Source organism: Falco peregrinus, chromosome 11, assembly GCF_023634155.1.
Source record: "Falco peregrinus isolate bFalPer1 chromosome 11, bFalPer1.pri, whole genome shotgun sequence".
NCBI classification, from domain to species: domain Eukaryota; kingdom Metazoa; phylum Chordata; class Aves; order Falconiformes; family Falconidae; genus Falco; species Falco peregrinus.
In genome coordinates, this window is record NC_073731.1 from 19,396,096 (window position 1) to 19,413,051 (window position 16,956).

At 39.7% G+C, this 16,956-nt stretch overlaps 1 long non-coding RNA gene across 1 annotated transcript; it reads right to left on the minus strand.

The window, feature by feature from the left end:
• Positions 1-31: 31 nt before the first annotated feature.
• LOC114012534 (uncharacterized) lies at positions 32-15,897 on the minus strand. The gene is made up of 3 exons (XR_003555037.2): positions 15,814-15,897; positions 4,349-4,421; positions 32-324 (listed from the first exon to the last, which is right to left on the minus strand). It is a non-coding gene; the product is annotated as an uncharacterized LOC114012534 (long non-coding RNA).
• Between the last annotated feature and the right edge of the window lie 1,059 nt (positions 15,898-16,956).

A 16,956-nucleotide genomic window follows, 5' to 3' on the forward strand; every position in this document is an offset into this window, starting at 1 on the left:
GCACAAACAAAGCAAACAAAAAACCCAAAAACCCAAGGCAACAGAAAAACAGTTGTTTCATCTATCTGTATTTCTTAGACTACTCTGAAGCATCTGTTGCCCAGAAAAGATAACACAGGGAATTATGTAGTTTCACCCATCTTTCATACTAACCTAGGAAGAAAAGAAACAAAAGTACTTTCTGAGAAGCCATACCAATCTTCCTTTTGGACTGTTGTAGAAGTCTGTTGTAGAGGTCCTAGTTGGTGATTTAGCAGCATCTTTTAGCAAAGACAATACAGCAGCACGGACAGGCAACTCAGATAGTAGGAGCACAGTAGTAATCTATAGGAAGAAAGAAAAAGGTTTTCACAGATTCTGAGATTACATGCCTATCAGTTATTCTAAGTACACGGTAAAGGTTACTATGCTAGGGATTCATATATTTATCAGTTAATCTGTCCCAAAGCCATGGAAGGTAATTAATGAAAAAGATAGTCAGGCATGGCTTCAGGCAGTAATTCAATATTACTTTAAATCTCTGCATGAGCAAACCTGTGAACCAAAGAGGAAATGCATACTGTACAAGGACACTTGTGTTCTGAAATGTGATCCCCCACGGAGTTTTCAGATGAAGCACTTTTCCAGTGATTAACTCAGTACATTTGAATTTCATTATTTAATGTTTTGGGTGAGTGGTTATTTGTGGTGCACAGAGAGAAAAACAAATTTTCCATGAATAAAATCAGCGTAAAAGGCAGATAATAACTAAGCCATCTCAGGTCACTCAGAGCCCCATTGCTCCTTGCTGACCGTGTGCTCTTATGGCTTTTTTGATAATTGAGACATACTTTTCTTACATTCTGGTGGCAACAGATCCATACTAAGATACATAGAACGTATTTTCCATACTGGTACATCTCTTCCTATAGGGTTCATCAAGGATCAGCAGAGGGAGGCTTTTGGGCTTATCAGAATTTGTCAACGTGTGCGGAAAATGCCTCGGTTACACCAGCTTTTGCAGTGGTACAGCAATCTTCTGCTCCAGGGCCCTGCATGCCAAGTGCAGCCAGGCAACTGAGATCTCATCAATTTCATAAAGGATGAAAGCCCTCAAAGCTGCCTTGCAGGTACAGCAAGGAATATGGTTGGCACACACTTCTCCAGAAGATGACTTGTGGAGAGGCACAGAGTTATTTGTCTCTCTGTCAACCTGTTAGTAAGCAAGAATCAGCTAAGATACATCTAGGGTTTTCATCAAATTAAAATATTGCTCTAGAGAAATCCACTGGATTTATACAGTCTTTGCCAAGAAATTATTTGTTCTGCCCATGCTTCTGGGAAAACAAAATGCCAAGGATCAGATAATGAGACTAGAAATCCCGCAAAGAAATTTTGATAAAGGTTAGATAAAAAGTGAAATCAAATTTCAGAGCTTTGAAATTGTCCCTTTATTGCACCATAAGTCTCTCTGTTGAATTCACTGGGCCCTGGATTTGGTAGGATACACTCCATCAGAATGTCATTTCACCCTCTATCAGAATGTGGTATTTTAGGCTTGTTTATGTTCTTTTAGTTCAGCAGTATTTTCATGGGCTGTCTTTCTCTCTTAGAGATCAAAGCCAAAATTCAGACTGCACTGACAAACTCAATTCTGGATTACATATGGATATGAAATGGTGTTTCTGTACCATGAAACTTTTTCAGCTTTCAAGAAAAATCTTTTCCTGTTCCCTGTTCGGATAAAAATACGGCCTTTTGAAGTTTTACGCAAAACCCCAAAAACTCAGGAGACCCCCACGTTGTCCCAGTTAAAAGCCCGGTGGTCAGAGCTGTCCTCTGCCTGATTTGGACTAAAGACTTGTGCCTAAATTTCCCTCAGCCCAGGGAACACTATTGAATAAAGGACTGATGAAATCTCTGTCAACCTCTCTATTTTTGGCAGAAGAGTCATGTTAGAAGTCTAATCAAAATCAGCAAATTTGTATTAAAATTGTTATGAAAGAAAAAATCAGACTAATCGAGTTTTTATCAGGACCCTCATTAGAAGCAAAACATGCATTAACCACAGATAATGAGACACTTCAAAACAAACATCAAGAAAATCCCACTCAAACCCAGAAAAGCATCAGCTACATGGATTTCTGCCAGTGGTTCTGACATTCTGGTGTGTAATACCCTTGGCTTCCTAGATCAGTGAACCAACAGGTAGCAACAGTTATATTTTCACATTATAGATAAAGCTTTTCAGATTTTGGAGGTGAATTTTTCAAAGCATTATTACCTTACCTAAGGGCTTCCAAAGTCTGGCACTTAACATACTTTATGTACAAACAAAAAAAAAATAATTTGACCTTCTGACCTTAACTCCTGAGGAGGTCAGTACTGGAGGAACACCTCTGCCCTCTGCCCGTGTAGCCCCTAAGAAAGCCGCTGCACAAGGCTGTGCCTGGCTTTGCCCCCACTGCACTAATGCAGCACAACAGAGATTTTGTAGGATACCAGTACCCAAGCAAACGAAGGTGAGCCGCCTCTAGATAAGAGCCACATCTGTGTTTAATAAGGTGGTACACAGCAATGTGTTTGTATTCCACACTGCCAGTATTATTTCAGGTGACTTGGGGAAACAGCCCTATATAAGGTTGTAGGCAAGGGATCATGGTACCTGTGTGGAGACAAGAGGAAACATATGGAGAGAGGTGTATGGCAGAGCTGCACCAAAGCCAGGAGGTCAGGAGACCTTCTGAGTGAAGGTCACTGCAAAACTGAGACTGCTGTGCCTTCAGGACTTGGTTTCCCCTTCTGCTTGCAAGCTGAGCGCAAAAGCACTGCACAGGCAGACAGTGGAGTTTTGGAAAAGATGGGATTGCTATTTTGTATTGCTTATAACATGCAAGGCAATTTCTCCATTGTGTCATCCTCATTCCCCGCCCCCCCCCCCTTCCCTTTTCCCCTTCTTCTCTCTTTTTCATTTTCTTTTCTTTTTCCTTCTGTGCACTAGATTTTCAAAGCTGCTCCTTGCAGACCACTGTAGAGAGACTATTACACAGTAACTACACCTACGATTTCCCCCCTTATTGTGTCAACAGTGGATTGGGAAAGCTTGTTCCATCTACCTTACACTGAAAGCTGACATCAGCCACAAGGACTACATGGAGACTTTTGATGAATAAAAGATACATCTAGGGCTTTAAAATCTTTAAGGTTTTTATACACTAGGCGTTTTGACAGTTACATTCAATTCATATTTTTTTAACCTTCAATTAGATACCACATATGCAAGAAAATTTCTTTTTTGAATGAAAGTCATCATACGACACAAGGTATTTAAGCTTTCTGTGACATATTCCAGACCTGGAACCATTGAGCCAAAACTTTTTTAATGTGCAAGTGATGATCAGTATCAATTTGTATCATTCAAACTGTAAATAGACCAAGATAATTGTTTAAATAGAATATTAATTAAAAATACTGCTGCAATTTTAATAAAGGTATTGTTTTTTAATAAAAAATCTAAATGTCAGAGCATAACTATTGCAATGACTGTATATTTTCCACATTGTAAATAAAATACATGTGTGTTAGAACAAAAACTAGAACATGCTCCACATACTTCTTCAGTTGCTGCTTAACATATCTGGAATACATTAAAAATCGCATTCGGTTATAACTCAAACAGTGCACACATCTCATGAAATATACACTCTTTGTACAGAGGACTAACGTGTAATCAGAATCACTTTTTCAAAGGGACACATTCACAGTGTGAGTGCCATTGAACCCAGCGATGAACAGACACACCAAATTGTATGTTTGACTTCTACATTAGATGAAAATTCCTTCCCTAAATTCAACTTCCTTCACTGAGTTGGCATTCCAAACATTATCCTTAGAGTAAGAGTTGCTAAAAGCACAGCTTGCTTTTAATATTTTGTTATGACAGCTTTACTCTACCTGAGGTTAACAACATAAACTGGAATTACAAAATTTCTGTGAATTAATGACAGTAAGAGTTTCCCTTGTTCATAGGCAGCTCATTCACGCCCTTCCAAGTCAGTGACAAAGATTTAATTGACTTTACTAGTGGCAGACCTTTACCCATATGAAACACAGGTTTTGACCCCATCTTTAGAATGCATACATATTCTTGCAGTTAAATATTTCTCCACAAAACTTTGGCAAATAGGTTGTATAAAACCACAAAAAATTATCTGTATTTATCTCTCTGGGGCAATTTCTTCATTTAGATGCACAAAGAGCCACAAAAACTATAGGAATTTGTTTATTTGAATAGGAATATGCTTGGTCTCAATTTAAAATCAGAGGCAACACCTAAAAGAAAATGAGATACCAATGTGATCAATCGTACCTTGTTTCTCTTTAGTGCATCTTGGCAACACAGATCAGCGACATGTTCCCCTTTGGGCTTTATTCAGCTTCCTCTGAAAAACAATAAAAGAATCCCAGAGACTCAGTGGTGATCTGAGTTTGGTCATATGATTTCTGAGGTACAGCTAAGAAGTTAGTGCTTCATACAGGGTTTGTTTCTTAAATGTGCATTTGTACTAAAATAAAATCTTGCTGCCACTGTATATCCATTCAAGCTAAGTACACCTTCAGTTCAATCTTGGGAGCCTTTTTATACTCAGAAGAAATCCACCTTCTTGCCAATAAGATGCAGTAGAGAATAATTCTCTGATTTTTATCAAGAAGAAAGACTAAAACCGCTACAGACTTTGGAAGTCTGGCATAAATATTTATTTGTTCCTTTCAACCGTTTTATTACTTCCTTGCTATTTAACAGCAAGTTCCCTTAACAAAGGGTGCAAGTAATAAAGCGCATTCGTAATAACTGCAAACTTTTAACATTAAGTTGGCAGAAACAATCCATTTTTAATAACAGTCTGTCTTGGTAACCTTGTATTTTGACCCAAGGTGAAAGGTGAAGATTAAATCTCTTCCACCTTTCTGAATGCAGCTGCTGTGCACACAGACTTTAATTGATGTGAGACTTAGCTTTGTAACTCAAGACCATCTCCCGCCTGCAGCACTGAAAACGTGCGATTCAAGGCTCAGTTACTGCTGATAGCAGGTCCCTCCCAGCTGATAGTGTGGACAGGAGAATGAAGTCTTTGTCACTATCTATTCTCCATCAGGGTGACTTTTTTTCTTCTTCATAACTCCAGTATTCAAGTCAGGCCTATAATGGTGGCCTCTCAGCAAGGAATGATATAAAGTGAAACAAACTGAAAAATGACACAAACAACCCACAGGTGACCAAAGTTGTGATGCTGGAGCAGAGACCCGCTTGACACTCACTAGGCAGGGTGTGTGGGAGTTTTTGTGGGGAGAGGGTTTGCACAGATGTAGTTCTTTTTTCTTTCCTTTCTCTTTTGCATCTGAGCACAAAGATATTCCAAATAATAATAAATAATATCTTAATTTTCTCCCCAACTACAAGTACCTGTACATTCAGGAATTATGTTATTGGCCTTGGAGTTATAACAGGTCTAGTTAAGTTATTCTTTAGGATATTTAACCAGATCTTGGGGATCTAAAAACATAGCCTTGACTACTTGAACAATATTCATACTCTTGAGTACTGGCCTAGAAATCCCTCTCTGAAATCAGGGACCAAATCGAGACACTACTTATAGACTGACAGAATGGATAAGATTCCTTGAGCCTTTTCTAAACTTACACCAGATCTACTCATTTGATAGGGTATCTAAAAGCATCAGGAGCTAATCAAAACCATTTTACAATTCTAACTTGAATTTGAATAAACAAATAAAGGCTTGCTGAACTGTGCTGTGCAGTCTTCTCAGAGACTTAAGATATTGCCCTGCGTGAGGCTCTAGTCACAGATCAGCACCTCTCACACATGGCAACCAAACGCACATGCTGAGTTTAGATGGAGGACCAGTATGTCATATACACATTGCACTTATTACTTCAAAACTAAAAGAAATTGATTTTTTGATGTATACTGGCAATGATGAAAATCGTGCAAAAATATTCCCACAATACCACACTAACTTTTTATATACAAGACTATAAAGTTAACATGCATTATATATGCATGATCTAAACAATCTGCATTGTTTGCACTGGAAAAAGAATTTAAAACACCACCACCACTGCACAGAAAAACCCCAGAGCAGAACAAAAGAACAGCATGTGCTTCCTATTTAGTTTTCAAAGTCATATCTTTCTGGCATGTTTACTTATTTCAGAGAAACTTGGCTTCTATCGCTTTGTGATTTTAATTCCAGTATTTGGCAAAATATAATTTTCTAATTGCTGGCTGACTACTGCCTGCCAGGGCCAGGTAAGAAAAGCAGGTCTGTTCTGGGGTTTCCAGAACACTGGATCATCTGCATAACTAGATAGCATCATGCTTAAAGGCTAGTGCAGTATAAGCTATGCTTGAGCTAGGGGGACATTTCTGATGATCTCAAACCACTCCAGTAACCCCCTGAGACTCCAGATGCTTTCACAGAGCAGCATTACCAGAGGATCACCAAGTGCTATAAGGTTTAGTGTATGCAGTTCAGAGAGTGGATTTTTTTTCTTCCCATCCTGAATAAAGCATTTTCATGTGGGAATTACAGATATTTTCAGATAAATCACTCTCAGGTTATGCCCTGTAATTGATTAGCATCTCAAAGGGGAAAATATTAAAACTGAACTTCACACCTCAGAGTTAAGCTCTTGAGACAAGAAAATGAAGATGCCTAAGGATGCTGAGCATTTGCTGAACAGTGCTGGATTTGACAACTTTTTAAGGGCTCCAGGCGATAAATTTGGTTATTTGCATTGTTAATACTTGCATTTTTTGAACAACAGCAGGAACCACGTTGCTGAGGAACCTGGAGCAAGGTCTGTGCAACAGTGGTAGAAATTGTTTGCAAAACTTCATTCCTGTGCAGCTGGTAGGTATGTATCAGCACCAGCTTGCAGTCACAGCTGGAGCCTGACTTCTCCCTGCTGTCCGCTGCTAGTTAGAGAATCATAATTATGACATCAAAGTTATTGCTTCATGAGAAAATATACTTTGGGTTTTCAAAGGCTGTGGTACTTTTTGCACAATTATCTCCACTGCATCCTCAGGGCTAACTGCTAATCAATACCTGACAGAATACAGCTATGGATATTTTTTTTCAAAAGGAAAAATGGTACCTTTCTAAAGGACTCTCAGAAGTGTATCTTATATGAAATGTAGCTTACTGTATATATTGATTCTGAATGACTCGCTAATTAAGCACCAGGTTATCTGTTAATAGAATTAATTACAGAATTCATTACACACCTTGAATCATATTGTTATTGGTAGCCTGAAATCTGCTATCCTCCTACATTGCACAGTTGATGATGTAACTTGGTCTAGAGAGGCTAGAGATGGGGGTGGAGTGGGAAACTTAGCATCACTAACCTAGTCCTAAGTTATCACCTGAATCATTATTGTATTAGCTAGTTTCTGGGAAAAAAAAAGAAAAAAAAGAAAAAAAAAGAGGAGAAAAAGGAGGAGAAGGTGGCAAAAGTAAAATAACTAGGAATAGCTCCTGTTTTAAAACAAAAGCTAATCCAGGAAATAGGCCGAGTGCACAGAGACATTAATACATTATTGTCCTGAACTCAGGGTCAAAAGGCAGCCAGCTACAAAGAAAAATTGCATACCTATAGGATATAATATAGTCCATCTGTCACAGCAGTTTAGCATGTAAAGCCACAGCCCTCTATAGTGTTGTTATGTGACACAAACTAGCTACATTCAGATCAAAAAGTGCTTTTCCCTTCTGTTTTCCTGGGGATATAACACGTTACATGACAAGATTTAGCTCACAAGAGCCCTAGATAATTGTGGTATGTAAAATCAGAATCAACTCACTTCTCCTTTTACTCACACCAAATGGGTCTGCCTCTTGTTTACTCCTTAATTCACCATAGGGAATTAATTTTAGCAAGGAAAAAAGTCTTGAGAAAAAAAAAAATGGACCATCAGCTTTTCAGCACAAAACCTGTTGCATGAAATTGGGGGGGGGGGGGGGGGAAGGTATTTTTACTATTCTGATTGTACTAACTGCAGAAAATTGAGGCCTCGCTTCAGTTTCCATGGACTTGCTCAATTCCATTTCTCCTGATAAGGATCAGTGATGTCTGCTATCAGTGTGTATATACGCACTATATGTTGCCAAAGAGCAAAATCCCATACAACTTAAATATAACTTTCATATACCTGCCCCTACATCTGTTTATTTGGCTGAGAACATTTGAATTGTTCTTGTAGCTTAGACGATTTTAAGCAACTCACATCACGTCTGAATACCAAGGGCTGTACCAAAACACTGGTACAATGAGACAGCAGTTTTGAAAACGTTAGTCTTGTTCTCTCCAGAGTTCCAAGCCCCTTCTCTGAAATAAGAATGTTTGCTTAATTGCCTATACCTAAAAAGAAAAAGCACTACTGGCAAGTGTGCTCTTCAACAGCTTACAACCCCTACCGGGAGCATTTCTCAGAGCAGCAGACCATACCACCACCTGGTCATGTGTGTTGCACACAGCCTAAGACAGGAGTATTTGGACCTTGCTGCTCGCACACGCTGCATTTGCATCAGTAAGTACAGGAGATACTGAGAAAAGAGGTACATTGCCATCTGCTCCACTATTCTGGCCGGTACAGCCAGGTTTATAGGTCCTACAGAGGCAGAGACATCTCCCTTCCAATGTGAGCAATAAACAGAGTGAAAGACATTTCAGACAGAGACTTCGAACAAGGCATCACAAAGCGTGGAAGAAGTTGCCAAGGGGAAGGTTAATTATGAGACTTAGGGAGTTGTTATTGGGTTTGATAGGCTAGAAGTAGAACTTGAGGTCCTTCCAACTCATTAAACAATGTCTTCCAAGGAGGCCTAATTGAATAAGATTTGAGATTATTATTGTAGGATCTTCTACTGAACCTTACTGCCTCACAGATCCTATAAGAGGTCAAAAGGACTCAAAGGAAGACAACTGCAATTAAGAGTATTTATTAATGATCAGAATAGCACAAGTAGACCGTGAGGCTTCAGTGGGACTCACAAGCACCTAAGAAATAAAAATGTAAATTTGACATTATTGTGCAGATTCAAAGTTACTTGTGAGGCAGACAGAAACAAACACACGCTCTTTCCCAGGAAAAATCATTGGTGAACAAAAAAGAGACTAAATGTAAAGACCAGATGTTGTCTATAAATGTGGCTCTGTATGAAATAAAATCTGTCAGTTTAACCTAATAAAAAGCACTTCTCAGAATTTCTTAACCCTGAGATAAAACATGTATGATACAGAATATGAAAACTTCCAGCCAATAAAGCATTGGTAAATTTCTTGTATATCAAATTAATTTGGCTACAGAATTATTTACTATGCAATACAGTGTGAACTAAACCCTCTTTATTCATCTCATGGACCCAAGTCGCCAGATTAATTTAAATGCTTGTCTCTCAGTGGGAGTTGTCTGCTTAAAGTACTTTTGAGGATCTGGGCTATGGCTCTCAGCTCTTCATTGACTTAAAAAATGTGGTGTGGCTGCTTTATGCAGAAAGGGACTTTGACCCAAAACAGCATCTTTGTAAGAGGATTAGAAAAATTCCATTCTTTTAATGACTGGCTAGATGTTTGCTCTCCTTTACTTAATACTCTTTGTCTGTTATTCTTAATTATCAGCATAAATGCTTTAAACCAAAGTTGTAAGTAATCTGTCATTTTATCCAGGGTTTTGTTAAACAGTTCTTTTGGAATGATCTGATTATTGATTTCTTTAGGAGGCCATTCAGCTAAATTCCCATGCTTGCCTGTATAATGGCACCTCTGCCGCTTCTGGGGGGTTCCACCAGGACCCATGGTGCTGAGTTTACCTTAGCACTGGCCCAGGCAAATCAGGAGCTTTGCTGGAGGGGTAGATATACTTAGGACTGCCAGGAAAGACCGACACAAAACTTATTTTCTGATATTAACGTTACCTAGCAATTTGTGCCACAATTTTTATTTTTTTTTTTGTTCTAAACACTAATGTTTTCCTAGTGCCCTGATAAAGATGGGAATTTTCCCCCCTAAATTCCTATATAGGAATCAACTCCCGTGGATCCTAAGTATTTTAAAACTAGGCTCAGACATCAGCACCTAACATAGCTCCTTAAAAATCCTGGCTGAGGACTAAATTTCACCCTGCTAATATAGTCCTATGTTACAGGGTAGTGTGTGACAGCAGGCCTTTTCAAACAGCTAAGATGTATTTTGTAATTTAGAAAATGACTCTGAGGAACCATTTGTCAGTTTAATGAAAATTTGAAACTACAGGTTTACATAATAGAATTAATTGTAATGGCTCTGCTGGAATGATTTCTTTCAGGGATTTCACAGCTGAAAGAAAGAAAGGATTTATCCTAAGACCCATGTAAGCAAGACACGTTTAAATTTCATAATACAGTGTCTTTGACTCTGTGGGACTATTGTTTTCACATATCTTGAGATGTAGGAGATACTTCTATTCAGAAGTCTATTCAAGAATACTTTGGAAAAAATTTGGTGCTCTCCTAATGCAGGTGTTCATCACCCACAGATGGCAAAGGAGTGAGTACATTTACTTATTAAAACGTGACCTTATAAAGTTACAAGGAGTTACATGGAGTTGTGCTACATCCCTGCCAAGATGGAGTTATAGAGCAAACAGAAAACCTGTTTCTAACATGGGAATGATTAAGGCATCAAACAGGTGAGATAGATGAAAAAAATTACAAAAAAATATATATATACATGTCACCCAGGAAGCTGCAGTGAACCATCAGCCTCTCAATTCAAAACATCATTTCACAACAGGGATGGTGACTTTACGGGAGAAAAAAACATCTTGATAATCCCATATGCAAGTTTGCTCTTGAGGTCCTGAAACAGCATCATTATCAGCAGTATCTTACACCTTTCATTGCTCAATATCAGCTCCTGAGCACACTGTGTCTGCATGTGCCTGTGAGTGGGGACTTATGTACAATACTTTGGGTTGGGGCTCCCCTACCCCCATGATCATTCCCATTCAGTCCTTCAGATAGAAGGTAATTTCCATTCCTCATTTCATTTCTTTCTCCACAGTTGGAATGATTTCGTCAGCCATTTTCTGGGGAACAAAATTATTTTGTATTCTGACAATTCCACCCTAGCATCCACCCCAGCACCAGAGCCATGTTAACATCAGGTCCCAGAAACTGTTTCAGATAAACATTGTTACGAAGCAGAAAAACAAATGAGTTTGATTCCATATGGCTTCCACTCTCACCGGTGACTTCTTGGCCAGTAAGCTGTGCCCGGGGACTGGAGAGCGCGCTCTTAACAGACAGGAACAAATTACACGGCCACAGATGCAAAAGCGCATCTGATGCACTGAGAAAAGGAGCAGGTGGGATGAAGGTCCCAAAGCTCTGACCAAAATTTCAACAAATAAACAGCAACAGTAGATAGTGTGACATGTGTAAAGGGTGAGAAGCAGCACAGTTTGACATCTTTGCCATAAGGGCTAGCTGGGCCAACTGACAGCTCATATCCTTCCCTCTCACAGCTGCAGTTACCATATTGTACCCATTCTTTCCCTAAAATACTGCTGAGTATTCAATATGCAAACACTGCCATTTCAAATCATGGCAAGAAGTACTTTTTTAGTGCATGGACTATGTAGGATATTTAAACACAAAAATTTAATATTGTTACGGGACTAATTCCCCACCCCTTAGTCGAAACCTCGTCCACCTTGCATAGACTCCAATTCAACTATGCAAATATATTTTCCAGGATGTGCAGCTATTGCTCTGTGTCCTGTTGTAATGCAACTGCCAATGTGTAAAGTAAGGTGTTTACTTGCCTTCTGCTACTTAGGCTATAATTTTCTGGGGGGAGGTGGGGGGTGTACAGAGAAAATAAAAAAAAAAAAGGTTAACCCACCTTTCTGAACTAGAAGCCTAAAGTGTTATTATGGTCATAACAACACTAGAACTATAAAGAAATGTAGCCATCTCCACTGTATGATTTAAAACACAAAACATAATTATCATTGTCTTCTGGTAGCTAGGTAGATAATTATGCATTGCATTTGTGCCACTAGTAATTCTACACAATTTGTTCCAAATCTGTTATTTGACAAGTGTCGGAAAGCACAACCAGTGGCTGGTATTTAAGGGAGTGTCTTGGGAACTGCCATAAGATAAATAGATGTCAGTGAATCCTTAGCCCCAAAGGGCCAAACTACAGAAGCTGAGCAGGGTTAAGTGCCGGCATACGTTGCCAACCTGCAAGCCACCTGCAGCTTCCTCTCACAGCAGCAAACAGCAGTGCTCAGCAAACCTCAACTGCACAGAAAGCATATAAAATGTCCAACCTGTTTTCCCAGAAGGGTGGGAAAATACTGATTTGAAGTAGCCATAACAAAAGTGATAATCAATAAGATGTTATCTTCCTCGGCACAGTTCTGCAGCTAAGGGAGGGAATTTTCGGTTTCAGCTGCCTTCTATGGGAAAAAAAGGTTGCCTCTTAGATTACAATTTACCCTGTAATACTTTGTTTATAACATTTCTCCACCCTCCATGCCACCAGACTGAAAGAGAGTTCATGACACTTTTGATGTGTATTTTACAAAGAGTGCATTTTAAATAAGCCAGGGAGGTTAACTCAAGATCCTTTAATCCCAGCATATATCTTTGTTAAGGAAACCTAGACCAAACCCATTGAAAGCCCCAGCTAGAAAGCGGGTTTGAGTAAACCCCTCACCCTGAAAAAGCCCTCTCAGACCAAATTCAGTGAGGGTACATTCAGATTCTTTCTGCAAAGAAATAAACTCAGTGGCTGCCGAGGGGACTGTGGCCCCGGTCAGCAGGGGCTGTGTCTCCTCCTCCCCCGCGCAGCAGCAAAGGGTGCTGTGCCTTCGTGGGTTTGCTGAGCCTTCTGGGTGCCTTGGGGTGTCCTGCCTTCCTCCTGCTTCCAGCACATTCCCGGTGTGCTGCCGCTGCAGAGGAGGGCATGGGATCTGGAGAAGAACAGCAGGTCTGACAGTGGAGCATCCCCTCGCCCATCAGGCAGCTCTCTGACAGGAGGGCTCACAAAGATACACAGGCACCTTTGATCAGGATTGACTGAAATTAATTAGACCTGTCCCTCTTCCCTATCTCTTTGTAGTATAATGTTTTTTCACTTAGTTAAAGGACATCAATATTTATGCATGCAAGTAGGTGCTGCCCTAGTTGACCTAGGTTGATGTCGACCCTAAGCCCTGAAAAAACAACCCATTTTGGTTACAAACGACCTCCCTTACCTTCACTGACAGTTAAACGTATGTCTTTCTGTTCACAAAATGAAAATGACTGGGCTAACAGGCTGTCCTACCTGGCGCTGTTGTATCTCTGCCTGAAGAAGGGGTTTTAGAGCCACCAAACATTCCACTCTAGTTAAAGTGCTCCTTGGATCCTTAGAAATCTCAGTGTTTCTTCCTTCAGTATTTGCCTTCGTTTTGGAGCCATCAGTCCCAGAGCAGAGCAAGGCATTACTGCACAGTGAGTGGAAATGTTTTGAGTCTCCAGTTTAGTTACTCTGCAATGTTTGTGTTTTTTTATAGAGCAAAGTACCATGAAGACTGAAATAGGTAGCAGGCAATGAAAGTGAATAAACACCTGCTTATACAAAGGACCTTGTAAAATTTATGTTTAGTTTTGAAAAAGAGGAGTGTTTGTTTGCCAAAACCAAAAACAAATTGGCTTGTGCAGAACGGAGACTTTTTTTTTTCTTTTAACTAAAACCTAAAACATTTTAATAAAAACATCACCTTACTCGTAGAAATGTTTGTTTTCCAAAAAAAAAGATCCAAACCCAGTTTTACTGTCCTTGATTTGTGATTTCCCGCCCCCCACACACACAGGCTTGCTCATTTTTCTCTGAACTATAGTGAAAAGACATTTTAAAGTAAATACAAGTCACAACCCAGAACTGAATCTAGTGATCCAGCACAACCAAACCAACAGCTCATAAAAAGGTTTTTCAGTCCTCATTAGAAAGTCCATTTTTAAAGCAATGACATGTTCTGTTATGTCAACCTGAAAAATCCAACAGTGGAGAAAGCAGTAAATATCTTCAGCAGTATATAAAATATGATAAAATAGCTGGGAGGAAGGAATTTATCAACCTTTTGAAGGTTTTTGGAAAATGAGTGGAGCTAAAGTAAACTGCAGTCTCTACCTGCAAAGAAACCTGAATTCCTAGAAATATTTGCATGCCTATAGGCAAGACCTTATCCTCTGCTCTGGGCTTGGTAATTTTCTCCATTGCAAATGACATGCTGTCAAGATAAGATAGTAAATTTTCAAGATAGCTTTTGTGAAGTACTGATTCAGTCTTTAATTAATTAAAATGTTTTTAGTAATCAATTTACATATCACCTGGAAATTCTGGCTTGGTCTTTTTACATTTTGTTCTTCTCCTAAGAAATGTTCACTGGTTTGCTGTGACTTATTTTTTTTATTGGGACAACTTCTAATGAGTTTTGCTTTCCAGTAATTTTGCATTAACATTATTTTTGTGGTTTTCCAGAACCGATGGAAAGTGTTTACAGTAACAAAATACTACCCACTTAGAGTTGTTTTTTCTGTCTGGAAGTTGTGTGCCTCATCACATTTCACACAACCGCTAAGATTAGCAAAGGCCAGACTCCTCGCAGAGCCAGGAACCCAGGAGAAGCTCAGGGTGACGATTCCCGGCGTGTGGCCCTCCTGACAGGTGTGCAGCAGGGAAAAAAGGCCGTGATAACTTTCTCAGGGTTGCAGATTACTTGCTGCCGTTTGCCAGAAGCATTTAGAAATGGCATCACAGTTCCTCCTGCAAACCAAATTAACCTGCCCTGCGATGTGATTTACAGGAAGGGTTCATAATACACACTAAACTCCCACAAATATACAGCAGGGCAGAGGACTTCGGTTTCAAAATGCAGAAAAGGCAAACAAACATGGACCTGAGCTAAAACAGCTCCCTCCATCCCCTGCCTTCTCAGTCCCTGCTCAGCTGTGGCAGAACACAGCCTAGGCTAGGGGAAAAGCAAGAAAAAACAAAAAAGGCCAAAAGTTCCAAGAAATCCTATTTAGAAAGCTGTTCTTTCCGGTGCCAAATACCCAGTTTTAGGAGCAAAGCACAGTGGTCCAGCTAAGTTTGAGGATTTTTGGACCCACATGTGGTAAAGTTGGAGAACACCTTGGATGAGCTGCACAGGGCAGGATAGCTCCAGGGAGGAGAAGAAGCAGAGGCAGGGAATGGACTATGCCATTTTGATACTACCATGATTTTTGACAGCCACTTCTATCATACCAGACTGAATTTCTTCTGATACAGCATTACTGGAAGGATGGCTCTCTGAGATGTTAGGATGACTTAAAGACTGAAGGAAAAATGAAAATATCTGCATTTCTTGCCATAGTACCTGAATCTTTTCTGCGTTTGCAGTTGTGCCAGGGTTTAGGCTCCAGATGTTCCCGGTCTGTTGACCTGTTCTGGGTCACCAAAGTCCTGTGTGCACAAGACACCATTGTGCATAGGTCACCCAGAAACTGAGCAAGTCCTGTTTGGAATGGGCCTTTGCAATATCTGACCAGAGCCACTCAAAACTTGAATCATTGTATCAGATATGCATCCTGTATCCAATGATAAAGAAATAGCCCCCCAGATTTCAGATAATACCTGTGATTCAGTAAGCCTTCTTTCATAGGAAATAAAGGTTCCCAAAAGTCAAATACTCAAGACTAAAGTAAAAATTTTCACAAGAGCACTTACCAGGAGCATTTGCTTTTCTTTAATTTTAGTGTGCCTCCACTTTCACTTGGGGGTCTGTGTGTGGCCTTCATCTAAGTTCTGCCTTTAGAAATGCAAACAGAATTTAAAATATTTGTTAGTTAATGATTCCCACTGTCTTTTTAAAATAAAAACACACATATCCTCTGTGGAAAAATGACAAATTCATGTTTGCATCAATGATATTTCCTCCCTGCCTCCCCCCCCCCCCCCCCCCCCCCAATCCTTCAAGGAATATTGTCTAAATACTCTCCAAGGATTTTCCCTGCTCCTGGCATGCATATGAATCTCCTATTAGTGTCACTGAGAGTTATGTCTGCATATCGCAAGAACAGATACCTAAATAATTCATTAGGCCCTACACCCAAGTATGTTTCCCTTGATGAACAGTTACTATCAACATTTGTAGAAAGGTCCATTTCTAAATATTTTTAGAAACTAACCAACTGTTTCAGTTATTAAGACTGCTTACAGTGCAAGTGACTTAAACCAGAGAAATGCGGGCAGCACTGATTCCTGAAGATTTTCTACAGCAGCATCAGTTACTGATGCTGACACAGGAAAAATATGAGGAAAAGGCAATCAATGGGGCTACATTTTGATTTGACTTAATTCATTAATATTTGAAAACAAGTAAGACTGGTTTACCCCAGGGACTGGTAATAGGATACAAGCCTTTCACCTCTAGGTCAGCAGTTCAAAGCCAACTTTGGTCGGTACTGACTGAAAGTCATTACTATCTATCTCAACACTCTTCAAGAGTATATGTAAAATAAGTTGGTGGTCTCTGTTTATTTCCTAATGGCTAAGGCCCTGATTCAGCAAAGCTCTTAAGCATGCACTTAATGAGAAGCAGATGTTTAAATCCTTTTGAATTTGAACATCTGATTACAGTTAAGCACGTTCTTAACAGCCTCACCAGCATGGGCAGGCTGGAGCATACACTTAGGAAGCTTTACTAAGAGCCTCAGTGTGCCGGCTCATCAGTTGTTTGTGCACACGCAAACAGAGGCAACAAGCAAGCAAGCCCATTTCTCCTTCCCCAAAATATTACTCACACGCTAGTACTGTGTGCTAAAGATGGCACAGGCATGAGAATAAGACTATCAGCTGTAGAAGAGTTCC